Source organism: Tamandua tetradactyla, chromosome 16 (assembly GCF_023851605.1).
Source record: "Tamandua tetradactyla isolate mTamTet1 chromosome 16, mTamTet1.pri, whole genome shotgun sequence".
In the NCBI taxonomy this organism is placed as follows: domain Eukaryota; kingdom Metazoa; phylum Chordata; class Mammalia; order Pilosa; family Myrmecophagidae; genus Tamandua; species Tamandua tetradactyla.
In genome coordinates this window covers 36,794,163-36,821,062 of record NC_135342.1, presented here as the reverse complement: position 1 = coordinate 36,821,062, position 26,900 = coordinate 36,794,163, and the positions used below count along the sequence as shown (strand labels likewise).

At 46.2% G+C, this 26,900-nt stretch overlaps 1 protein-coding gene across 1 annotated transcript in view; it reads left to right on the top strand.

The window, feature by feature from the left end:
- LOC143658418 (zinc finger protein 536-like) overlaps positions 1 to 26,900 on the top strand; it is a 202,709-nt gene that overhangs the window by 21,270 nt on the left and 154,539 nt on the right. The gene's annotated exons all lie outside the window — the stretch shown is intronic.

Genomic DNA, 26,900 nt, shown 5'->3' with positions numbered 1-26,900 from the left:
ATGCCTATTAGATTTCATCCTCTAACAAGGGAGACTCTTGAGTCATCGGATGTCTAGTCCTTTTTTTCTTTTTAGCAGCCCCTCCCCCAGAAGTTTGGTGAAATTAAACAGGAAGGACAAATCATCACCGTGTACAGATTTTGTATCAAATGAAAGAACTCAGGGTTTTAACCTCTCCCAGATGTTTGCTTGTGCATAATTAATGTATCGTTCACCATTTGACTTTTCTGCTTTTCATACAGATTTAATCTTAAAAGATGCTTCTTTCTGGGTTCTGTACTCACAAAAGCACATTCAGCTTGTTTCATGAGTTTTTGCCTTTAGGTTTAGGGGATGCCCTCCTATGAGCTTTCCTGAAGACAGTGAACTTTGTGGATAAAATACCCTTCTCCCTTTGACTATTCAGCAAGCATTTTATTCAGTGCCTGGCATCGTGCTTGCAAGTGGTTGGGAACGAATGCTGTGATACAGCTACTCGCCTTAATGATGATAATGCAAATGAGGAGGGGAGGATAGTGATGCCAGACTACAATCCACTGTGGCGACATGTTTACAGCCACTTTTGCATGTATTTTCTCACTGAAATCTTCAGCCGTCCTGTGAGATGGGCTCGTCCATCTAATTTTCCAAACAAGGAACCTGGGCTCAGAGTGCTAAGTGACTTACTCAAAACCACACCCCCAGCAAGTGCCATCTCCGCTCCCTGCCCTGTAGAACCCCTCTTTCCCACCTGCAGTGATGGGTTGGCGGGTGGCTGTGATCATTCAGCTTTGGTCAAGGGAGTGCAGAGGTTGCTGCGTGCCCTGGAGACGGCACTGACTGGCTTGTGCCTTCGTGGGAGGTGAAGGTGGAGGGCCAGGTGACGGCCAGTGGGGTATCTGTCTACAGTGACATTTCCTGGGGAAGCACCCAGCCAAGCAAGGGCCACAAACTTCTATGGTTCCTGCTTGTGCTGATTGTGGGGAGCGTTTGGGGGACACCCTTTCAGTAATTCCTTCTCTGGGCAAAGACAGCCGACCGGATCTGCCCTCTTGCCAAGACGTAAGATGTGGCAACGTAAGAACCCGGTTTCCATTGATTTTTAACCGCAAATCAGGACCCAAGTGGAGAGGATAGGTATGACCTGGCCGTTTCTCAGGCAGTGGCAAGCAGCTTGGAGCCTTGTGCGACTGTGATGTTTGGGATATGCATTCTTTGAAGATTACTTCTAAAGCAAAGCGTCCGGGTCCTTAATTCACGATTCTGTCTATTCCTGTGATGTTTACATTCCACCATGGCAGGAGATCACTGTGAAAAAGAAAGATGAAGATGCGCTTTTAAAAAGGGTTTTCTTACACAGGCCTCCTCCAAAGCTCCCAACCCTTTTCCCTCTTGCTGTTGCCGAGGCCTCCGTTTCGTCTACAGGGAACATCTGCGTCAACGGGTGTTTTAAAAGTGCGCCGCACTGTCGGGACACGTTCAGGCTGTGTTCTCAGGGTGTGGAGCCTCCATGGCAAGTGGCAGTGTGGTTTCAGGGGTGTGGAGGTGAGCCTCTCTGGCATTGCGCTTTGGTGCATTTTGTTATGTGGCGCTTTCTCCTCCTTGCTGGAAGGCGATTCCAACAGGGTCTTGGGGAAAGTGGCTGGTGAATCTGATTGTTTTGGCCAATGAACAGAGCAGGATTTTGCTAGGGCTCAGTGCTAAGAAAGGAAAGATCCTTTTTACTCGGAGAAGCCACTGAGCCTTGAGTCTGAGAGCCACAGAAACGTATGGACACAGGCCGGTTAAGACCCCTTGATTCCTGGAATGACAAAACAGCTTGGTTCTGCTCTTTCCAGTTCAAAAGGTGATGAAATGCACAGTAATGTAAGGACAGAGTTAGTTCTGATTTCTCCAAGGATGACCGTTCTGCTGCCTTTTTTTGAGTGGGGCAGGGAGCAACTGTCAAATGCTTAGAAATACAGCTTCTTAGTTTTGTTATTGTCCCCGTCTTGCTTGGGACATTTTAAGGCCCACTTGGTCTGCCCATCAGGTTTAAGGCCTCTCTGAGCGTGAGACCCGTGACCTGCTCTATGAGGATCATTTAGGTCCTGCTTAACTTCTTCCCAGCCCAAAGCCACCACAACCTGAGATTCTTAGGATCCTTGAGCACCGCTGGAACACAGGAGCTTGATCATGGGGACCTTTCTGGGTAAACTTGGGTGTGGGGCATGGTATCATGTGAGACCCTGTGTCTCCCTTGCTGGAGGCCAGCTAGAAACCATTTCCAGGGCTGTTTGTAGCACTCATGAAGTTTTCTCCCCTTCATTAACATGGGCAATTACGAAATGATAGTTCACAGGGATACCTCAAATAGAGCTCTCAACTTCCATACAGCTAATGCGGATGTCAGCAGTCTTAGGTAAAGGGCTCTGCTTTTCCATTTGCTGATACGCTGACATTTTGTAGACCATGCTTAGAAAGGAAGAGTGCAGGCGTGACTACACAGTGTCTGACTTGAAGTCCACATGGCCCTTTTAAACAATCTCCTAAACATCTTGCTGATTTTTCAAGGGATGGTTTGTCTTGGAATAAAAGTAAATAATTTCTGCCACTTAAAAAAATACCATCTATTCCCTGCAGGGAGAGTTCTTTGGCATTGTGGTTGGTTCCAGTTGGCTTTGGCCATGGACCATGGCACCCACCTCTCCAGGGCCTTCAGGGAAGCCGAGGGAGGTCTTTGCCCTCTTTCTCTTTCAGGTCAGCAGCTCCTTTATGCCCAGGAACATTGACTTTGAAGCTTTTCTTGTGTTTGGCTGCTCACCTGGATGAAATACCCTAAAGAGCTGTGCCTCAGTTGTCCTTGAGTGGGCAGACATAGTCATAAGCAACTTGATGGGAACAATCAATGATGAAGGTGCCTAGAAAAATGGGAAACTTTGCCTGTGTTATGGAATGGCTGAGCTGTTGAGGTGCCCCAGGGTGGTTCTTCAACACTGACAGACACAGGTAGATTTTGGTCCCATCCCAGAGAAATCAGCATTTTATTGCACCTGCATAGGGAGTGGAGAATAGGAGGATTCCCAACTATGGGGATATTTAGGGCTTATTGAATTCTTTTTAAAAGTTGCTTTGATTTTCATAAGTTATAAAAGTAATGTAATCTTAGCTTCATTTATTTTTTGGTATTAAAGAAGGTAGAGTGTTTTAAAGTGATGATATGATGCTGCGGCTGCTGCTGATGGTAATGGGGATGACAAGCAATAGATAGTTGAAAAGATTTGGGGTCAGGTTTTGAAGAGTCCCTGGCAGAGTTCACTCCAGGGTGCCCTCTGGGCAAATCTCTACCCCTCCCCTCGGGAGATTTCATCTCTTCAGCCTCCTAACTGCAGGGAGACCCCTCCCAGGCAAATGTGGAGGGGGATCCTGGCTGGTGTTTCTAGAGGGCAGTGTGAATGATAAATACCGTTAATATTCAGAAGGAAGAATTGATTTTAAAAATGTGCCTTTGATTCACTAATCTCTGACATTGAGACATTTTTTGGAAGTCTTTTGCTATAATTAGAATTCTATAAGCCATTTTATGTCTCTATCAAAATTTTAAGAGACATAGAAAATTTAAGGTTTTTTGGGGCTCTCAATTCATCAAATCAACGCAAGCCATTTTGCAATTTGGGCTTCAGTCTGGCAGGGTCAGGGTCTCCCACCCTCCTTGGGGCCCGTCCTCTCAGCCCTCCACACGGCCCATCGCCACAAAGCTTGTATTTTTAAAATTGTTTGCGGATTGTGTTTCCGCTGTGTTTTTATTTGTTCTTTGCAGCTGAAATGTGGGGCTGGGTAATCAAGCAAGAGGTGAATGTGTCATTCAGAATCTGCAACTTCTTCCCCACAGAGCGGCTGCGCCTGTGCCTCTCCTGGCTGGGGGCAGGGGAGGGGAGGGGGGCAGGCTTGGTGATGAGGACGTGTGGGGTAGCGCAGACAGCCTCAGCTGGGCTCAGGTGAGTCACGGCTGCGCTTCTAGTCGGGTAATTGGTGACATGTGGTCCGGGAGCCATGTGCGAGAGCCCCTCCTTAGTCAAGGGAAGGGGGACCAGCATTGCAAGTAAAAACCTCATCAGATTAGTGAATCAGAAAAGGCGCTAATCCCAACCCGAGGAGATGCTTAATTTCTACTTTTTTCTTCCTTAAAGCAGATGCTGTTCCTGTCCTTAAAAAAAAAATCAGTTTGCAAAAGACTGATTTAACCACAATTGAAAAGGCGGGGGTGGGGGCTGGGGTGGGAGGGGAATGTCACCATCGCGCTAGGGCTATTAACATGAAGATGAGTTGCACTTTAGCCGGCCTGAAACTTGCTCCTAACAGAATGTTAAATACTGAGTGAAAAGAAAGATTATGTCTATCTAGTTACACCATTCCTTGATATATGCTCCATGTCAGAGTGCCATTGTCTCCTGGGTAAAGACGGAGAGTTCAAATACCCACTATCTCTCCCCTGGTGCTCCAAATGCTCGGCTTTGAAGTTTTTATAATCCATCTGTCATCTTCTAGCAAGGAGGGCACATGTTCTGTACCACTCAATTACAGAATTCTCCTCTGCCAGCTCCAATGAGACAGGAAAGAATGTTATGGGTGGTTGAGAGAAACTGTCAGATATACTAAATTCCTAGGATTCATATGGACGGTGTTATTTCAGGGGAGGAACACAGCTCGCCTTCTTGTTCAAGTGCATTAGGGATACATTTGGTGTTGGGATAGAGATCCTTTGATTTCCATCCATTCTCCCCCTCCCCCCTTCCGGAACGTTGTCTTAAATCTGATTGTCCTTATTTGGGGAGGAAAAAAAAAAAAGATCATTCAAACCTCCTCTGGAATGTAGACCTTCAAATGTGGATTTAAAATGTGACATTTGTTTCAGCTAACGGGGAACCGGTGGCCCAACTGTGCAGGGATTGGAAAGTATCAGAATGCTTTTGCTTTTGTGGTTTCACTTTAGTGAAATCGGATTTTACTTGGGTTTTAGAGAAGATGGTGACTAGATGCACAGAGATAATTTCCATCGTCATATGAGCTGAAAGCCTGAGTGTTAAATGTTCTGCCATCTGGTGAGATCTGGGAAAGTTAGCACTGGACTGAAAAGTCTTTCAAATGGGTTATTTTATTTAAAGACCATCTACCTTGGAGTGGTTGGTGTTGCTGGAAAGCGTGTTAACTTCTCACTCATTGAGTCACGGGTGGTTAAATTCGTTGTCTTATGTGAAATGAGTTTGATGATCTCGGCTTAGCCTCTAGTGGGTATTAATTCACAATATGAAATATCCCAGCATAATTTAGCACCGTGTGGCATAATTTGCATTTTTACTCAAGATAGGGGCAATGATTGTGTGTCTGGCTATATTCTTTTTTTTTTTTTTTTTTTTTTTACATTCAGAAGAAGACAATACTTCTTTGTGACTTTAAGGATGATTGTTTGTGGGGTGACTGTTATTATTAATTTGATGTGAGCATATGCTTTAAAAGCTTAGGGTGGATGAGAATAAAATACTGTAGTTTGGCATGGAAACCTCACAAGTAGTATTTGCAGGAGCATAATTCAGCTGAGATGGGCTAGGATTTCATGACACGTCCCGGAACAGATACAGCCTCCATGCACATGCAATTTTACACAGAAGCACACGTATGAATCTAGAGGACATGTGTTTGGGGGCATGCAGTCCATGTGGGGGGACTCTGCATGGCCCACAATTTGTAAAAGGAATCTTTTCCCTTTCCCGAACAGGAAGGTTTTTCAGAAATGCAAGATACTGTTACAGTAATTAATTTAGTGAAACTTCTTAAATCTGATCTTCTGTTCAAACTAATAATGGGAGGATGGGGTAGCTCGACGTCGTTAATTGAAATCTGGAGACAATAAAAAAAAATGTCTTTCTGCAACTTCAATACAGCCGTCTGGAACTGTCGGGTCAGGCTGTGAACCAATTTTCTTCTCATTACTTTTGATTTTGGAGTCAATACAAATTTCATCAGCGATTGTAGGGTGCAGGTCTTCGTCTGCACGGGTCCTGCCATGGGAGAAAATGTGCACTTGCTTTCAAGATTTACGGAGAAGCAGTGCTGGTGAGTCAGGAAAGGGAGCAAGGAAAATGCTGAAACTCACAGCCCCCCTTGCAACTGCTCCTGAGTGATGGTATCAGTCAAGAGACGGGCTGCAGCCCCAGCAGACCTCTGTCCCTGCCCGTCCGCCTGCCGGCCTGGGCAGCTTGTGGTGGCTTCACTTTCCTGCTGCTTCCCTTTTGAGGAGCTTTCGCAACCGGTCGCAGACCTGTGTTTTTAACCCCATGCTACTTGCGCTCTCCTTTTTTCTTTCTCTCCCCTGCATCTCCTAAAAGATGCGGAGAGAGCACTCCTGAAGCACACAAGACGTACAGCTTCCGAGAAAGTTTATGGTCTGACCAGGGAAAAAGAGGAGAGAGGCTCCACTTTGTGGGACTTTGTGAAATTTTGCAAGCATCCTGGGCAAAAAAGTCTTTTGTGTAGAAATGTACATCCAGGCTCTGTTAAATGACTTCTCATTCTTTCCTGCAGCCCATTTGCATCTTTGCAAGTCATAGTATCAGCCCATCTATCATTAGGTATTGGCTTAATTGGACATTTTTTACGAGCCCAGTTTGCTATTTATGTTAAAAGCAATTCGCAGAAATGCCCTTTCTTCGTGATTCGGTATTGGCAATAGCGACGTATGTTTAATCACATTTTCCATGAGTAATTATCTAATCCACATGATTACCAATATAAAACAGGAAAATAGAATAGGGGCTTAGCTCAGTCCTGCTCGGGCGGTGACACAGACGTACAGAGACTCGGATGAGGCCGAATGTTTGCGGTTTCTGTTTTTCCTCTGAGATATCGGGGAGATTTTTATTAGCAACAGGAGCTTTTCGAAGCTGGGCATGTGCAAGGGAGGCTATTTGGAACTCTGCTGTCATGCAGCTTCAGGTTTACTCTGTCTGCATGGGTTCTTAATGTTTGGGGCTGTCCTTTTTGAAGATTTCTGGGAGATGGAGGTCACATTTTTTATTCATGTTGAAAAATATTCACTTATCAGTATTGGTGCAACTGTAAACAAGTGATAAAGTGACAACATTTACAACAGTAAAACTGACAGCATTTACTTTAATTTTCTGTCATTTTGGTAATTATATCAATCAAGACCCAAAACTAAAATGATATTTTAGCAGGCAGTAAGAAATGAGGAATTCAGATCTTAAAAGACCATTACAATTAGCTTTGAAATGTTCGCCGTTTTACCATAATTGTTTCATATAGCTTATATGTCTTCATTTACAGCCGAATATTCTGTTGATCTTTTATAAACAAAGTAGCACCCATCTGCTCCTTGAGACACTCCTGGCGCCTATTCATTGCAAAAATAATACATGTCCTAATGACTTCCACATATTTTGAAATCTCCCTTTTGAAATTGGTCTTGGCAGATTATTTGCAGGTACTTGAGTTGCATCTGTTTGCAATTTTGCAAATGCGGAAGACTTTAATGTTGAGCACTGCAAGAGGGCTATTTTAATCCTCAGATAACATTGGCTGTCATCAAAAACCACATTTATCTTTTCGAAGGTGGGGCAAATGTTTAATGTTAAAAGACAGTAAAAGGTCAAGGCCAAGGCCGAGGTCTGAATATATTCCTTCCCTCCACCATGCCTTTTGCGGACTCTTCCTTGCATTTCTTTTCGTTTAAGTTTTAGCTTATTACCCGTTGCCAAGAGGATGTTTTGCTGATAAAATGGAAGTTCAGGAAGAGAATAAATCTGAAATAATTGTGAATTCCAGGCTCTCGGGCTCGTTTGCCACCATGTGGCTAGCAGCTGACCAGCTTTCGGTCGACTGTTTACACCGAAGAACTAAACAGCCGGGTGCTGGAGGATAATACCCTGGGTCTCGAATGCAGTTCCTGGCCCCCCTCCCAGGGAGGGCTGGTGAACAGCTAGCTCACACGGCCCCGGGGGCCCATTCACCATGGAGGAAGTACTCACTCCAAGAGTCAGGGTGCCGTCTCCTCTATGCTTTGCTCTCTCCAAATCCTGGAATCCGGACCCCCCGAGTCAGGTGACTGCCCTTTCCAGAAAGCCATCATTGACCTGGTTGAGACTGAGCTTGCAGGAGCAAGGGTGATCTTGTCTCCCGTGTTCTTGGACCTTACAGAGGCAGCAAGGACAGGCTACACCTGCTGCTGAGATGTGGCTCACCTCCCTTCCTTCTCTCCAGCTCTCACGTTTGTTTGCACTGTGTGGAGGGCAACCTGGGGTCGGGTGACATTTTGGCCATAACTGCGACATCAGAGAACAAGGAGCGAGTCCATCTCGTGGCTAAATGGACGTGGCCGGTCATGGAAACGTCATCCGTGGCTGCAAATGTGATCAATGCCAAGGGCACCCACCAGGCAACTTGCAAAACCAGCTGCCTTCCATGCCGCTTCCAATGACTCTGAGGGCTTCCAAGCTGAAACTGGCTCCATCCACCTGTTAAATGGAGAGAAGAGAAAGCTCAACCAACAGCCGGATACAGCCCAGGATCTTGAGGCTTATTTGAGGTGTGCTTGGTCCTCGTGGTGTTTCCAGAGGGCTTTCTGGGGACTTGAGTTTAATATGTAGTTGAAAACATTTTGGGGCTGGGAGGGAAAGTGAGTTAGATGTGCTGTCAATGAGTTACTGGTTAACACTCAGTATGCGTGAGCCTCTTGATCATCTAACCTAGTCAATGCCGTTGGATAAGACGAGTGGTTTACAAATATATAATTTAATACGACTTTTTTTTTTAGCACATCCATCACATGTAGTAATTTCAAAATTTACTTTTTCAATATTTATTCATTATTGCATTTGAATAAATATATCATCAAAAATTCTGGAATCAACCGATAGGTGAAGACAAGCAAATTACCAGAAATCTATGATATTTCTGAGGGTAAATAGGTGAGAATCTCATGGGTACTCAATTTTTTGTGTGTGTGTGTGATGGTGTGGTGGGGGTTGATTTTGCACAGAGGAGGCGATCAGCACCTTGGCCTTTTCTGCATCATTTATATTCTGAAGCTTCCATATATGGGTGATTACACTTTAACGACAAAAGACCACACTCTCTTCTGATGATCAAAAATTTCAAATTACCAAATTGATGCATTGGAGAGCTGGGCTGTAGTTCTTCCCTTGCAGAAAAAGGCAGCAGAGGATTCCTGAGGTGGCCTCGGGCAGGGATACTCACAGCGAGGTCCCAGGGCCAGCATTGAGCATCACCTGGGACCCTGTTGGGAATATACCTTCTCGGGCCCAGACCCAGGCACACTGAATCTGATATTCTGGGGCTGGCCCCAACAATCTGAGCTTTAACAAGTCCTGGAGATGATTCTGATGCAGGCTAAAGGCTGAGAACCACCACCTTAAGAGCGTCTAGAATGGAAATGGCTTTTCCAAGACTAAAGTGGGCGGCCCTGGGTACACTCTGGAACTTTCCCTTGTCTCCTAGAGCTGTCTTGCTTTTCACAGAGGCCACAACACAAGCCTTTAGATGCCAGAAAACACGCCATTGACTGAGTTGTTTGGTTAAAATACAGAAGGACAGGTGAAAGGTCATTAGGCACTTTTCTCTTTTGCTTCTCTTAAGAGTTCACTTATTGCATTTTTTTCAAGTTTCTCACTTGATCATTGGGATGTTAAAATGTGTAGTGGTGACTCTGATGTCTTAAATACATTGAAATATGAATTCCGGAATGTTCCGTCCACCTATACTGCAACAGGTCAGTGTAATGGGCAGCTTTTTCCTGCCTCGTGTGAGGTACTCAGTGTTTCCTTGTCCAGCTTGGAGAGCTGCCGGGCTGTGGCTCATGAATAAGAAACATCCACACTTTCTGCTTAGCCTTCGCTGGGGGCGGGATGGGGGTGGGGTAAGAAGATTCCTCTTTCTCATTGTAGAGCCTCAGCTGGCTTTTGTTTTTGTTTTTGGACGGGAGCCTCAGCTTGCAATCATCATCATGAGTTGCTGGAAGGAAGGACTAGTGGTCGAAGCACCAGACCAGCCTCCCTTTTCCTGCTGGCCTCTTACTTTTCTAAAGTAGAGCTTTCTGAGCAGTGAGATGAATTCTTAGCAGTGAGTTTAAGATGGAGTCAGGAAGGAACTCGTTGGCCACTGACTGTGTGGCTACTGAGAATCCTTCTCTAGGTTGGAAAGTGACAGGGGAGTGGCACTCCGCTATGAAATTATGCTCGAGGCGCCAGCCCCAGCCACCATGCTTGGAAAGCTTGAGTGGAAGGGAATATGCCAAGCCTCAGACTCCAGGAGGGGTAGGAGCGAATAAGGACATATGGGGCGGGTCCTGTGTTTCACACTCACTAGCCAGGTCCTGCTCCCAGAGACAGAGTATTTGGGAAAGTGAGGCCCTGTCACCCAGACAGGGTCAGGACTCCTGACCTCCTGTGCCTGGCTGTCTGAGCCATACAGAGTCTCTTCATAATGCTAGTTTGGATAATGCATGGATTTTAAGTTTTAACAGTTGGGTATTTTAAGACCTATTAGAAAAAATATAACTAGCACATCATAGCTGTGATTTCGCAGATGTTGTTGCTTGAGGTGAGGCTAAGTTAAAAAAAGTGAGTTGATTTTAAAGTTAATTTAAAGGAAAGTATTAAGTAAATAACAGTCCAGGTGGCACAACAATGTGGCAGAAATTGGGACGGTGGCTGGCGGATGTCGAGGCATGGGTTCACCGCTGTAAGCAAAGGCAGCGAGTGCTGGTGCACCCTCCTTGGCCAGGTCCTGGCTGGGCGTGGCTCGCGGAGGACTCGGGAGGCAGGTCCTGGGAAAGTGGTTACTGATCTGGGTCCCACCCACCCTCCCTGCAGCATGGTGCTTGCGGGTGCACTTCTGTGCCTCCTTGGCGATGCAATTACTGGCACTGTGGGGGGGCTGCAGGTTCAAAGCCGGAGATGAGAAATCGAGTTCATCCCTTTCAGAAACGTGTGTTGGGTTTAGGGGGCTGTGCTGGTGTTTCATAAAAGAAAGACTCCACCAACCCATAAAAGACAAATAAAGAACGCGGAGCCCAGCGCCCCTCGCCTTTGACAGAAGGACCCAGGGAAGAGGGGCTGAGCCTGGCTGGTCTTCTCAGCAGCCCTCCTCGCTTTCCTACCAGAATGGCCGCCCGGGACAGGCATTTTCTGAGGTTCAGGGGGTGGATGGAGAGGCTGTTGTTGAATATTCCCGAGTTCCCCTGAGGGATAGAAATATAGGTACCCTCCTGTTGACATGGGGTGACAGTAAAGGCCTTGTGCTGAGATGGGGCTTCCCCAGCACCTCACTGCAGGCTGTGCTCAGCTCTTCATGCTGGAGGGTCTGTGAGAACGAGTCCCAGGGTACCCCTAGACCTCTGGTCTTAGCATCTTTGCCAATGCCCCCTGCCCCTGGCATCTCCCTGCTGCTGTGCTGGGGAGGTGAGCTCTGTGGCAGGTGCAGACTTGGGGAGAAACAGAGAGAGGGCTGGGGCGTCTTATTCACACACGTGGGGTGTGGCGTTGCTCTCGGGGTTGCTGGGTGGATGGTGAAGAATGGAAAAGCAAAGGTATCAGTTCCCTGTGGTGGGGGGGATGTGATGTGGAAATGGGCCCCTGGCAGGGAGAGCGGCCCCAATCCGCCTTGCTCACGCACAGCTTCCTTCTCCATGCCCAGGTGGCTGGCTGGCGTTGGTTTATTTGGGACTTTCTAAGGAGGGCTCCAAGGAGGATGGATGTGATTTCTGTCCCCATGGAATTTATCTCCCAGGTGGGAGAGCTCAGACCTGGGAGTGAGCCATTGGAGGCAGGGGTGCCAGGGGCACTCTGCTAGGCTGTGGGTATTCAGAGAGGCGAGTTTAGAGGGGATGCTGTGTACACATTGGGGTGTCCAGTGCATCCACGGGCCTGGGCAATGACACCCCACCATCCCCTGTAAACAGGCCAAGCAGGGAGAAGGACATGGACCCTCAGATAGATGGGGATGAAGGTTTGGGGGGCCAGCATCTGGCATGTCCTTTGTGAAAACTCAGGATTTAGCACAGCGTGGGGTTCCCAGTAAAAGTTCAATGAATATCTGTTAAACTGGAATGAATCAAAGCAATGGCTTGGCCAGTTACATGGGTGCCAGAGCTGTTCTCGTCTGTGATTATTTCACAGAATATTTACTGGGTCCCTGTCTGGTCTGTGCCAGAGCCTGGCTGCCCCTGGAGAGCCCACACTTTGGAGCAATTGCCCGCAGAGGTGGCCGTGGTGCCCCTTGCATCTCCCAGAGACGCCCCTGCTCCTTTTATTAACTTGGTGTGGAAGGAGTTGTCCATGCTGGGGAAGGAGGGGAATTAAAAATAATGGGGTGTGTGCATATCTGTGAAAGTGAAGATATAAAGGTAAATGCTTTCCATGAATGAGGGTATTATCCTCAGCTCACTGGCTCCCGTCTTCCCTATGCTGAAGCCTTTTCTGAATCACTGCGCCACTCAGCCCATGTTAAAAATGTATTTGTGCTAGTCAAAATTTCAGCTCCTCATTCGGTTGCAAAAAGTCTCCTGTAGCACCACATTTTTGCACGTGTGTGTGTGTATGTGTGTGTGAATTTTCACATATTTGTGGAATACAATCCAGGCGCCGTGTTTCCTTTGCTATTTGTCTCTCACTAATCCGTACGGAAGCATCATTGTAGAAAGAAACTCCGAGACTGGGCTAGACGGAAATCTAAACACACACACACACACACACACACACACACACACACACACACACACTCCAGACGACACTGAAAGACTGGACTAGAAAAATAAGAGGCCCCTCAGTCCAGAGACACAGGAAAGAAACTTGAAGTTTTCACATCCAAGTTTGGCAGCTTGGTGGGCTTGAAGGCTAGCTATGAATAAGCATAATCAGATCTTTTTTTTTTTTGTCCATATTTAATTCAAACGAGACAGCTCTGCGCTGACTTCTAATACGGGGGAAAGGCCACCCACCATGGTGCGCTCCCAGCCAATGGAGCCGGCTGGCGAAAGCTTTCTTAAATGGTGCTAATCAGCCTGGAGAGTCCTGCCCTCTATCCCCATCAGTATTCTATAATTCAGATGTGCTGATAACCTGAAATTGAATGTGTCAGGATGCAGACATGTGAAGGGAAGAGGGAGCCCTGGGCCCCAGGAGCTGGGCTGCTGGGACATGGTGCCTGGGGGAGGAGGCTCATGCCCTCCCGCTGTGCCCATCCTTTCCGCTCCCCACCCCCGCAGGTGTGTGTGTGTGTGTGTGTGTGTGTGTGTGTGTGTGTGTGTGTGTGTATGTGTTTGATTGTTCAGGGCCAGGGACAAAATGGAAGGTTTCAAAGTCCTGAAAAATATTTATAGGGAAGGTTTGCATTTTGTAGATGTTAGATGAATCAACAGACGTTTTGGCTGCTAAGGGGTGAATGGTAATTTGCGATTAATTTTTTTTTGAACCACGGCTATTTTAAAACCGTTCTCCCACTCTCTCATATTTGAGACAGACAGACACCCACCCCAGTCTGGTGAGCACGTCTCGCAGGAAAGTTTAACAAAAGAGTTGCTATTGTCACTGTCCCAGCCGGCAGCAGTGCAGCTGAGGGTCAGTTGCTATTTCTATTTTAAACCTTGATTTTTGCAAAGTTTGTCTTTTGGCTGTTCTCATTCTAATCAGGCTTAGTTAGGGGATCCGCTCCAAGCTCCACACCAGGCTGTGAGGACAGAGAAAGATAAACTGGGGGGGATTAAACAGAAAGTTCTGCCCTGTCAATAGGCATGCATGTGTGTGTGTGTGTGTGTGTGTGTGTGTGTGTGTATGTGTGTGTTTGCATGGTGGGGTGGGGGGGGGAGAGAAATTCATTGGCCACTAGTCATTAAACAGCCGTTTCTTTAATTCTGAAGAAAGTGTAGTTTATGATAGTTGTATCTTCTTTGTGCTGCCATATTGGACTTTGCCTGGACTGTTGGCTTGTATGTCCAGGGTACGCCACCTTGTGCCCAAAACTGTGGGTCATAGGAAGCGGAGGCTCTGGTTCTCTTAGACTATGCAGGCCTTCACTCTGGCCCCTTCATTTCTCAGACGTTTGGGTGCAATCCTGCCTCCAGCCCTTGCCCTGCCGGGATCTTCTTCCTCATTAACTTTGCTTGTTGATGTCTTGATCCCCATCTTGGTTCTGAAACTTCCTGCAAGAATTTCTCCAGCATCTCCTCCTGCAGGTTAGATTTCCCTCTTTGCTGTTCTCCATTCTATCCTGGTTTATCGACACCTGGACCTTCTTCATCTCTCCACCCCCCGTCCCCGTGGAGGAGAGCTCTTTGAGGGCGAGATGGATGTTGGAGGCCCCTTTGCCACTCTCTCAGCCTTCCCTAGTCCAGAGCTGGGCAGGTGCTGGGTGGATACAGGCAGCGGTCAGCTGAATTTCTTGGGAATTTCTTGAGGACTTGTGAGCTCCCTTGACAGGACTTGCCATTTTCAGAGGAAGGGGCAAGGAGGGAAAAGACCGCTGGAAGGGGGCAGACATAGGGAAGCAATAACGGTTGCCTTTTTTCAACTCATATCTATCTGGTGGTCTTCTGCCACTCAGTCCACTGGTGCTGGGGACCTAGGTTTTCCCTGCCACTCACGTGGGCGCCCTTTGCTTCAAACCCATAAATCTTCATTGTAAGAGGCTGCTCTGTCCTAAGGCAGGACCCCTAAGAGGGGTCCCCCTTTGTGGCTCCTCATTGCAGTCAGTCTGATTGGCAACCACATGGCCCGTCATCCAGGACGACTGAGAATTCTTTCCTGTGGTTTGAACCCAGTGGTGGCTTCCCCAGGGGAACGGTTGGCATGTGTTTAATTATTCATTCATGTTCTCATCTGTATCTCCCTGCTCCTTGATTGTTTTGTCTTTCCTTAAAAACATTTATTTGAAATTCTGTGATCAAAGACTGAAAAACAAAATAGAGCAGGATATTAAAATGGAATTTTTTTTAAGGAGGTTAGAATGTCAAGATCATTTTTATTAGAAAAGTTTATAAGATGAAGCCACGAATTATTTACGTAAACTCCATATACCAAGCATCGTACTCCCAGTTGTGCCTCTGGTGAGCGATATTGGCTGATAGAACCTAGATTTTAAATACCTTCCACTTAAGACTGGAAAAATTCATTTTAATTAAAATCAACGGATTTTTCTTGATCGTATTTTAACGCACATATACACCCTCAAACACATCTGTGTTCAGAATTGATAAAGAAAGAACTCTGGTTAAATAATCCACTTTTGTCTGACAACGGAATCCGTTATAGAGGTGCAAATATGCAGAAAGCTATTTGGAAATGCATCCTAGTAGTTGTCAGGTTTTATTATGCAGGAAGGTGTCATGTTTGTTACGAAGCTGAGTGCAGATGGCAGAGTGGAAGAAATGGATCACTAATTTTAACAATGATTAATGAACAGAGATAGAAAATGAATTACATTGGACTATCGGAGGCAAGAAATATTTTTGTGAAAATTTTGACTCATCTGCTGTGCTGTTCTCTGCAAATTATTTTCAGAAATTCTATATGTTGTCAACAGTTGACTGCATTTTCCATTACTGTCTATTTCTGTTCTTAAGTACTTTTGTGTTATTAGAGATACATAATTTCAAAATACCAATACATTCCTGATTACTTAGAGAAAATATATGTAACCGTGTGACTGTTCCATAGACGCTAGCCATAAAAGTCCTGTTTTATAATAATCTTTCATGCTTCCTCATTTTATCACTACATTAGGAATGTTTGATAAAAAGAAAGGGGTGGGGGTGGGGACTCTTCGAGCACATGCAGAATAGAGGAAAAATAGAAACAAGGTGGAAATAAGAATGTGGTCTAGGGGCTTGTCCTGGTGGAAGCTGCCGCCAGCCTTGCCCCTCTTTGTGTCCTATGCCAGGCATGATGGGAGAGACGGGCACAGCCCCACCCGCTGTGGTTCACGGCCCACCCTGTCCTGGCCTCTGGGAGTGTAGCCCAAACCCCCCCTATGTCCCCGTCTTCCTCCAGATACGGGAGGTTATTACCAGTCTTTGCTGTTGTCCCAGAATTTTTTTCTACAATGGACTCCTACTTTAGCTCCTTCTCTCTGCTCCAATGGCCTTGGTATTGAGAGTGAGTTTTTGTATGTTTGGCAAGTCTTGTTTTCTACGCTGGTTTTAGTAGCAGTTGTGTGTGTGTGTATGTGTGTTGTGTGAGATCTGCAAACAAATATGGTTTATGGGTTATGATCTCTTCTCTTGATAGAATGCACACCTGTATGATTTCTCCTATGGAAAAAATGGATAGTGTTTTTTCCTCCCTCCCTCCCCACTTCCTTCCTTCTTCTTTCCTTCTCCTTTCTTCCCTCCTGCTTTCCCTTCCTCCTTCCTTATCTTCCTCCATCCATTTCCTTCCTTCCTCCATCTCTTCTTGCTTCTTTTTTTTTTTTTGGGTAAAGATATTAACCATTTAAATACGTTAGCTTGGAGGCGTCTCACTTTCCTGAAGTCCTCTGCAATTGAGAAATGATTTACTGGTGTTTGGATCCTTTATTGTAATTGGTAGGCACTTAATTTTGTTCATCAGGAGCCACTTTGGCAGCGACATGAGTAAATTTCATGGTTAGCACTTCAGGATGCTCGCCGTTCCAGGAGGACCCAGTCTCAACCTGGCCATGTGTCTGCCGTCGGAGGTGTTTGGCCACCTCTCAGCCTATTGCTACTCGACACGTAACTAAATCATTAATTTGTATTAAAACCTTACGGCACAGCCCCTGCAGGGTTCTAACAACTCGCTCCCCTTCTCCCGAGAGGGATTCCCACGAGTGAAGCAGGTTGAGAGGACAGGGTGCTCCTGGACCCTCCCAGGAGGTGCAGGAATTTCAGAGCTCTGGCTTTCAGGCGGCGGAGCTGCCTCCTGGGAACTGCCTGGTGTCGGAACAAATGGACGATCTATAACTACTTCCTTCTCCTACACATACGCTTTCCAAGTTTCCAACTTGACTGCTTTATTTATGCTCTTGACCTGTACAAACAAGCAGGCTGTTTAAAAAGCAAAAAGTACTTCCCATGATTAGAGTACTTAGCGTTGAAGTAAATTGCAGAATGAAGAGGACATTCCTGATCTCGACAGTAGAAAGTCTCGCAGAGGTTTGGCTTCCTGAGCATGGTCTGTTTCTATACATCCGAGTCCCCCCATCTCACTGGCCACAGGGTCTCCAAAAAAGGATTCAGGTGTCTTCCCTTTTTCTTGCATTTAGGTAGTGGAATCGTCTTAGTGAGCGTTTAAAATGTGTTTGCAAATCGTTCTAAGTCAAGTAGTTTGCATATAATTACGGTCCTGATGGGAACATACTTTGGAAAAACAATTCGCGATACAACACAAGTCCTGTTCAGGTTACGGAGCTTATGCTAAACACTGCGGCAGCACAGGCAGTCTTGAGTGAACAAGGTAGGAAGGGCTCCAGGGAGCCAATTTAGAATGTGACTTAAGGCCAGCGTGGCTTTTTGCGTCTTTCTTTTGGCAAACGAGTCAAATAGCGGTGGTCTCTGGAGTTCCTGCACGGGGTGTTAGGATCCCGGGAGTGGCTCCCCGTGTGTGAGGCCTGGAGGACACAGTGGTCCCTCGCCTGGCATCCAACCAGAAGTTACACAGGGATAATGGGATGGCGCGGGACCCAGAGGGGGCAGGCAAGGTTGACTCATGGTCATGGGTGGAGCAATCAGGAGAAATCACCAAGACATTGTAGATGATGCACTTAAGAGACTAGTGAATCCTAACGATTGACCGTCTCTGACTCAAGGTGGACACATTTGGGTCTGAGCACCTGGGAATGAGCTGGTACTCAGGCTGCGTACTTCCTTCAGATATCAAAGTCTTCTAGTTATTTCATTTGAGGACATGAACGTCTGTGAGAATCCGGTTTCTGGCTTGCATCGTGGTAAGCCCGTTCCCAGATGGTGTTTGGATGTATGAAGATACCGTGGCCGAGTGTTTGTTGACGTGGCCTTCATCCCTGCGCTCATGGGGACAGCTGGTAGCAGGTGACAAGAGCCGAAGTCAAAGGTGATGCAATCCTGTTTCTAGCTGGTTCCTGATTTTCAGAAAGGGTGCTGCTCACTTTTCTACACTCTTTATCAGTTTTATTTTTCATGTATAACTACCTTCATATTGATCTGAACTAACTCTTCAAATGAGACCTGAAGAGTAGAATGATTTGAAAAATTATTTTAAAATATCTATTTTAAGGAAAATTCACCCAAGCCGGAAGGTAGGCATGCTCACCTATGCACCCATTTGGCCACAGTTGTTGGTATTCTCAGGGACAGCGCATTTGATTTGGTGACACCCAGGCATGTCAACCAAAGACCCACCTGCCTGCAATTCTTCATGGGCACAAATCACCAGACATCCTTTGAGGCCTTTTCAGCCTCCCACCCCCAGGAGCCTATATTTAAGTTCAAATAAGTTGAGTAATTATAATAATGTGGCCCTAGAGCATGAGCAGGAGAATATTCAAATGTCTGTCATCCTTCTGTTGCCTCAGGTAAATAACGGATTGACCTTTTTGGGGCTCTGATACTTTCCTAATCAGAACCTGAAATCTGTATAACAACACTTCATTTACTTGATAGACAAAAGAACAATTGCACTTGAAGTAATGTGATTTCTAAATAGACACTGCCTGTCAAAAATAAATGCATTAGAAGTAAAATGTAGCTCAAGGAGACAATTAGCAAACAGAGGTGACACCGTAAACAGGTGCACCCATTATTCCCAAAGCTTGTGGCAATATATTCGTGTCTTTTAGAGTGATGGAAGATCATGTGACGGTTTGGTGAATTATCTATCGGCATCATCTGACTGATGAAGCCCGCTGCTGTTGCAGATCATTTAAAAATGCATCTCACAAATTACATGGTAGCTGGGAAAAATGCAGGTTTTTTTTTTTAATTTTAAAGAACAATGCTTTTCTAAAGCTATGTGCTAGCATGCATAATTTTTTCTTTTAAAGGATGGAGACCATTTCATTATGCTGGGTATACAGTTGGTTAAGGTTGTGCAAATTCATTACAATGTTTGTTAATGTATAAAACATTTTCCATTCTGGTTTTAGTGACATTGGATTTTTTTTCTATAATGTGCTGCTTCTGAAACATCTGCCATCCCTTGTTACCTGTGGGCAGAAGAGAGAGGGAATATCCTCTTTCTAAGAATGTGTGTAAAATCCCGATCAAAATGGAAAGGCTTGGAAGATGAGAGGGAAAGAATATTTTTCTTTTCCTTGAGCTGTTAGGTTTGAATTTTCTTGAATAGGAACTTTACCGTGAGAGAACCAAAGGGACCTACATTGGTCTGCTTGACAGGCTAGGCTTGGGAAGAGCTAGGCTTCTTTGGGACCTTTCCAGCCTGCCATGCTTGTCCAACCTTGCCAGTGGGTGCTGCCCTCAGTGTGCCACTCCTGGGAGCATTCTCTTTTGGCTTCATCTGTCATCTTTGCTTTTTTTCTGATATATTATAAGGGATGTTTGAGGGGCCAATGGCCCCAGCAATGACTATTTCTTCTAGTTACTCTAAAATCATGGGAAAGCAATGAGAAGCAACTTTGTGCCCTCCAGGTTAGTCTGCCCTTGACTTTCCTAGGCTTTCTTCAGAATAACCAGTAGCTGGAGTTCAATTTAATATGTAAGTGAAGGTAAAATCATTGATTCGGGCAGCAGCATTTTGATCTCACCTTATGCTTTGATAAGAAAATGAAGAAAACACCATCATTCTCCTGCCATGTTCCTGGTACACCCTTGGAAATGGTCTGTCTTTAGAAGTGGACTTTGAGAGGTGGGGGCAGGCCCTGGCTGACCTAGACTGTTGTCTAAAGCTAATTCATTTTGTGAGTTGCAATGAAAACAACAACAAAAACTCTCACAAGAGGGCGGGGCGTGGTGGCTCAGTGGCAGAGCTCTGCCTGCCATGCCAGAGTCCGGGGTTCGATTCCCAGTGCCTGCCCATGCGAAAAACAAAAGAAAAATTCTCACAAGAGCAAAGATGTGGCTGCATGAGGTCTCCAGCCCTTGGGATCTGGTGTGTGGGGTCAATCTCCCAAGCAGCCTCTGGGATTTCCTGGACATTGCCTCATCAGAGTAGTAACAGCCAGAAGGTTCCTGAAGGACCCTGAATCTGTAAGCCCTGGAGAGATTTCCTCATTCAGAGAAGTTGAAATACTGCAGCCCGAGAGGAGAGGTTCACCGGGCTTCCTCAAAGCTATTCTTTCCCCTTTCCCTGTTTGACATGTGTGGGAACACAGCCATTTCAGCCAGCAGCCTGTATTTGCTGATGGCCAGACACCATCATCTGTATTTGGACCTAGGGTTTTGGGAGCTGGGAAGTCAAAGATTCATATGAAGTGTGTTGTTGACTGTGTTTATGAACACACACTAGCATGCATGTGCACGCACAGAAAAGACTGGAAGGAAATGTCCCCATATGTAACGGCAGTCATAATTGCTGATAGATTATGGATTATTATTCTTTTCTCCTTTATAATATTGTATATGTTCCGAATTTTCTACAAATGAGCATATATTGCATGAAGTAATCAAACAATTTTTCAAAACGGAAATGTAAAGAACTACAACAAAAAAAGGACACCTGGGAAGTAATACTTGAGATGGTTCAATAGGAACTTGTACAACTCTCACTGTGACTTGAGAGAAGATCATGGAACCAACTTTCTAAGTGATGTTGATGATAATACATTTCCTCTAAAAATCTGCTTAGGAAAAATAGTGAAGTTTTACTGTGGGTAAACTCAGCCGTCAGAGTGGCCCAACCAAACTAATCTTCATAAATCTGCTAAGCTCTAAATCAGGGGCTATGCAATACAAATAAAATTCAAATCACGAGTACAAGCCAGGTATGCAATTTTAAGTTTTCTAATGGTCATATTTAAAAAGGTCAGAAAGAAACAAATGAAATTGATTTTAAGAATGGTTTTAATTGAATTCAATGCATTTAAAATATCATTTCAACACGTAAAAAATACAGAATTATTTAATGAGATATTTTGTGTCCTTCTAAATATGTTTTTTTTTTTCTTACATGTTTAATACGTCTCAGTTTGCCTGGCCCCATTTCAACTGGTTGGTAGCCACGTGTGGCTGGTTTTGCCACCATGTCGGACAGTGGAGCTCTATGTGATGACTCAATACTTAAGCAATATTTGATATAGCAGAATATTTGAACAGCAAAATTACCTGCAATAATGTGTGTGTGAAATGAAAAACAAGCCCTTTATGCTTTCCGGTTATATCACATTTCTTTCTTAAAATAAGCTGCTTCGTTGGATGCCTTGTGATTTGATCATGATGTCACATATCTTCTGTAAGGAGTTAGATATTTCAGCTCATGTGGTGATACAGTCTACTAGAAAGCATTTAAAATATTCTGGATTTTTTCTCCTCTTGCATTACTCAGTTCTGGGGGCAAAGGCTTTCTTGTAGAGTCTTGAGCCCACGTGGGATCTTTCTATACCCCCACTGTGTGGAGTGAGATCTGGGGTCCGGTGTGGCAAAGACATTGTGCAGACTGGGGCTTGGGGAGGGCCTGCCCAGCCCTGGCTCTCAGGGAGCCTAGTCTCTGGGGAGAGGGTGGGCTCCATGTTGGATGCCTTGAGGCTCTGGGACCACATCAGACGCTTGGTGCCCGGACCCCATGGGGAACATTTACCCCTGGTTCGTGCCTCTTGCCTTAAGAAGATCGGCCTGTGGGATTGTGGGAAGGATTCACCTTCTCCACCTGGTCCCAGCTCGACCTCCTCCCTCTTGGGATAGGGGCAGGAGTCGAGGTGCAGTATAGTGCCAGGGTCTGGGCATGCACCCGAGGACACAGATGTGGGGACCGTAGGACTTGTGTCATCGGTGGGCCTTAGCAGGCCTCAGTGATGGGGCTCCCCAGGGCTGTAGGGTCAGAGGTGCTGTGGGGTCAGTGTGGGTGAGCACTCCACAGCACTGTCTGTGGAGTCAGACAGCCGAGTCAGGACCTAGTTCTCCACTCACTAGCTCTACACCTTGGGCAGGTCACTTCCCTGCCTGTGCCTCACCTTCCCCTCAATACGTGGGCATAATCACAGGACCTACCCCAAAGGGTTGTCCGGAGCATGAAGCGAGAAAGCCTGTTCATGCTTAGGGCTCTGGTTGCCCTGAGGCAAGCACTCCATAGATGCTGGTTGTCACTGCTGTTGCTCTCAGGAATGGTTATGCGTCTGTGCGTGTCCCTGGGTGCACGTAAATAAATTCTGGTTGTTTCCTGGGCCCTATTACTGTAATGGCTCAAGTGTTCCTGTCTCCTGTACCCTCATCCTGGACTGAATCAGCAGTGAGAATATCTTCCCTCTCCCTCCGCTTTCCCTTGCTCTTCTTCCCTCTCCCAGGGCTGTTTTGACTATGAATTAATTGTAGGTTGGGGAACTTGTGAGCAATAATCAAGGCCAATAAACTTCAAAAGGATGAGGAGGATGGGGGGAGGGGGGTGGGCACTGGAGGGAGGGTTCAGTGGGGTTCCTGGGGCTCCTGGTGGCTGTGGAGTGGGGTGGTGGGGCTTTCCTTGTTCCTTCAAAGGGAGCACCAAGTGTTTCAGATTGTCACTTAAAAGCCCGGATGCCAAACTTTGGAAATCTGGGTGAGAGGGGATGGTTTCCAAACAGCTATTCTTATCTTTCACCAGCAAGCCTGAGCTCAGTGGAATGTAGAGTTAAACTCAGAAATTCTTGGCAAGGGTTAATAATCAATGTAGATCTCCTAACAAAGGAGATGCTGCCTTATTATACTGGGAAAGTTTTTTTTTTTTTCTTAACTGTCAGTGAAGCAGTACTAATTATTACTCCAGTGTAAATGAGGTCATTTCCTATTAAGAGAACAAAATGCTTAGCCTCGCCTTGCCAATTCATACCAACTATTTTTCACACATACTCAGCTTTTTAGTTTTTTTTTTAAATTTTGATAAAATCCATTCATTTGTATTAGAAAAGTGTAAACCATCGCAATAATAGTTGCCCATGATTACCCAAATGAGCTTTTGTAATGTGTGGGTTGTTTGAATACCATGTGTTAGCTATGGAACAATTAGGCAGCTGAATGGATCTTTAAAACAATCAGATACTTTTATCTCCCAGAAAAAATACATTCCTTGGATGGTACTGTTAAACCGTAAATTCAGGGGAACATTGAACTCACGTCACGAGGAGAACTTTCCGATATCTGTTGACCAAGGACAAAAAGACATCCAAATGTCTTGTCTTCATGTTTTCATTTTTTTTATGCAAGCAAAAAGATTTAAGGAATATTGTAGCAAACAAAGGGTAATTGTTTTAGCCCAGATGTTGCTTTTGCACAACAAGCAGGTTACAATGTTCCCACAGAGCTGATGAGCCCAATCAGGGAAATGATTAAAAATTGATTTTGTCCCTGTAATTACAGTATGTAAACTACTTAGCTTGGATTGCAAAGGAAGTGATTTTCTAATTACGTATATACTCTGGTGTCTAATGATTGGTTTTTTGAAGTAATGAAGAGAGAGCACTAACGACTCCTTGGTGTTCTGTTGTTTAAGAAAGACCATCTTTAGAGTAAGCAGCAACAGACAAAGAGTTTAAATTGAATTTTCAACACTGTTAATGTGCACATGGATTTGTTTATTAAAGAGACAGGGATGTAATGTGATTGGCTCTGAGCAGCTTGGCTATTTTTTCATGCAAAAGCATGCAAAAATACATGCACCGGGCGGGCAGGCTGCAGGGAAGAAGCCTCCCCTTTCCTCTGTCCCCCTGCACCTGGTCTGATAGTGCTGCGTCTCAAGTTCATGTGAGTGTCTGAAGTCTGTAAAGCCTGAAAGCATGTAGATCGAACAGGTATCAGATATCTTCCCCATCAAAGTTATTTTTGTTTTAAAATGGAAAAAGAGGTTTCCTTTGGAAGCATATCTGGGCAGTCCAATGCACTCCATGTTACAATATCTCAGTTGCATTGTATAACACTGGGCTCTGAGTCAGGGTGGAAGCTGCCACCCTCACCTCCATCCCTGGCTGTGAGTGTGTGTTTCACATGCACACACATGCAGATACATACACACACATACACACATGTGCGTATGTCCACATGTGCACATCTTTGCTCACACACAAGTGTTAGGAACTGTGCTTGGAGGCCTGACTGCAGTGGTTGCATGACCCTGTGGAGAGGGCTGATGGGGTTTAGGAAATCACTGGCTGAGTTCAGAGTGTTTTCCTCTGGTTTGAGACACTTTGTGACTCGATCGAATAGCAGTTCCTTGGGTACCTGCAGAGGCAGAAGTTCTAAGGGGGCAACCATTTCTCAGGGAGCCATGGAAGTTAGTGGGCCTCTGCAGATCTGGGCTCACTCTCCCTCTGGGCCCCTCCTCCCCTCCAGGGACTCTGTGTGGCTGAACTGAGACCTGAGCCCAGGCTGCTACTGGCTTGGGAATTGGGACCTGTGTGTCCCCAGCATCCCAGGCCAAGAGGCATGCAGGATGGCTGCGGGCTGCTTTTACTCCCGTGTTCCAACTCAACAAGTCTTGCTGGCTCCATATTGAAGCGTATCTTGAATCATACCGCTTCTCCCCATCACCATGACTCCCACAGCAGGCAATGTCAGCATCCTTTTTCACCTGGAGATTGGCAGTAACCTCCCGTCTCCTCTCTCCACCTCTGCTTGGGTCCCTTCTTATCTCCACAGCAGCCAGAGCCATCCTTTTACCATTTTTTACCATTCTGCTGCTCAAAGCCCAGCAACAGCACAGAATAAAATCCAAATTTTCTCACCATACCTGACAAAATCCCTCATGATGTGGGTCCTTAATAACCCACCTTCTTGCATTTTCCTGCTCTCTGACTCTGCCCTGACTGCATGACCTGCTTGCTGCTCCTTGAAAGCATCACGTCCCCTCTTGACCTCAGGGCCTTTGCACTCACTGTTTGCTCTGCTGGAAAGTTCTTCCACAGATTTTTACACCTTGCTTCATTTTTGTCTCTTGTCAGATGTCACCTTATCTAAAATAGCAGTTTTGGTCACTTGCCGCCATTTTCCTCAGCTTTACTTTGCTCCTTTGAGCTGACATTGCATTTCATTTCTATTTATTTTTTAATTTGATTTTGTTCACTAGAATATAAGCTCCGCAAAGAAGAAACATTGCTTATCGCTAAATTCCTGGAACCTAGAAAAGAGCCTGGCATTCAGGAGGCACTTGATAGGTAAAGTCAGGTGAAGGTCTGATTCCCTGAGGCTCTTTGTCAGGCAGTTTTACTCACCAGGCATCTTCTGCTATTGAAGAATGTGAAGGGACAATGGCTGTGTGATGTGGGGGAAGTGGTTTTCAGTTGATAGGAAGGAATAATCGCTTTGCAAGGTTCTCAGAGAACTCTTAGAGAAAGGCCATGAGCGTCTCGCTCACGAAACTCCCTCTCAGCACTTAGGAACAGAACTTCCACCTACTTGGAGAGGCTGTACTTGTCCGGCAGCATCTGTACCTTGGTGGAACTCGAGCAGAGCAAGCTTGGAGCTGGAGGCGACTCAAAGCCACTGGGAGAAGGTCGTGGGCCTCTCCTGTCTGTGTGCGCTTCTGCAAAGAGCAGGCTTGCTTCTTAGGGTGCTAGGGTTCTGAGGGCTGGGGGAAGAGATTGTTGGGCTTCGTACATCTTGGGCCTGCTTGCCACTCCCTTCTCCAGGCAGAGTCCAGCTGGCAGAGTCTCTCTCCAAATCCTTCTTTCCCAACTCCTTTCTACAAGGAAAGTGGTTGATGTGGTTCCTATCTGCCCTGAAGTTCTTAGACTCCCCAGCAGACAGCTCTGCTCCTGCTGTGGGGCTTCTGAGGGACCCTGCGGTAGAGTGGGCCTTTATCTCTGCAAGAACACTTTGCTTCCCCACCTGGAGCAGCACATGGACAGAGCAGGAGGGCATTCAGCTACCCTTCTTTCCATCCATCTCCCAAACCTTCTGCTCTTCCATCTACACCTTCACCCTTCCATTCTCTCCTTTTCCTCCCTTCCCTTCCCTCCCTTCTTCCTTTCTTCCTTGCATCCTCTACACACTCTCCACCCCTGGGATCACTACCACTCCCAGCTCCACCTTTCTACTAACTTCCCTTCCTCCATCTATCCTCTCTCTCTCTCTCCCCCTCTCTTCCTGTCTTCCTTCTTTTCCTCCCTCCCAGCCATCCATTTGACATTTGCTTCACTCCAGTTCAGCTGCAGAGGTTAGGGATCCAGAGATGTATCTGAGACGGTGCTTGTCCCATGTGCTGGGAGGTGATGTGTGGGAGACCTTTCATGTGGGAAACCCTCTGCATGGTGCCTGACTCCTGGTGGGGCCTCAGTCAATGGTCGCTCTTGTTACTATTGTGGCCTTCAAGTTGCCATGGTGTGGAAAGGGAGGTGAGTGTGCAGTGATCCCAGGAGGACCACCTGCTGGCATGGAGGAAGGCTCTCTGTGTTAAACTTGGGGCTCCTTCCAGCGGGCACTGGTGGTGGTGGTGTGCTCCACCTGCCGCTCCCCTCTGCATTTGCCAATCCCCTTCTCCTTCAGACGTCTAAGGCTCACGTCCACAGCTGGGACCTCACCTGCTCAGTGAAGATTTCTGGGAACTTGCCCGGGAAACCAGGGCTCCACTCAAAACTTACATTGTGGCTGCTCCCAGGAAAACTCTGGAGCGAGGAGCATGCCCTCTCCCCTCCTGGTGGGTCCTCTACGTTCTCTCACCTGCTCAGATCCACCCCTTCTCCTTCAGAAGACAGAGTCGCCAGTGCAGGGCCAGCCTGGGTCTGAGCCAGGTGAAGAGGGTGGATCTGTGTGTGTGTGGTGGGGGGTGCTGCTCTGACTGCAGGAT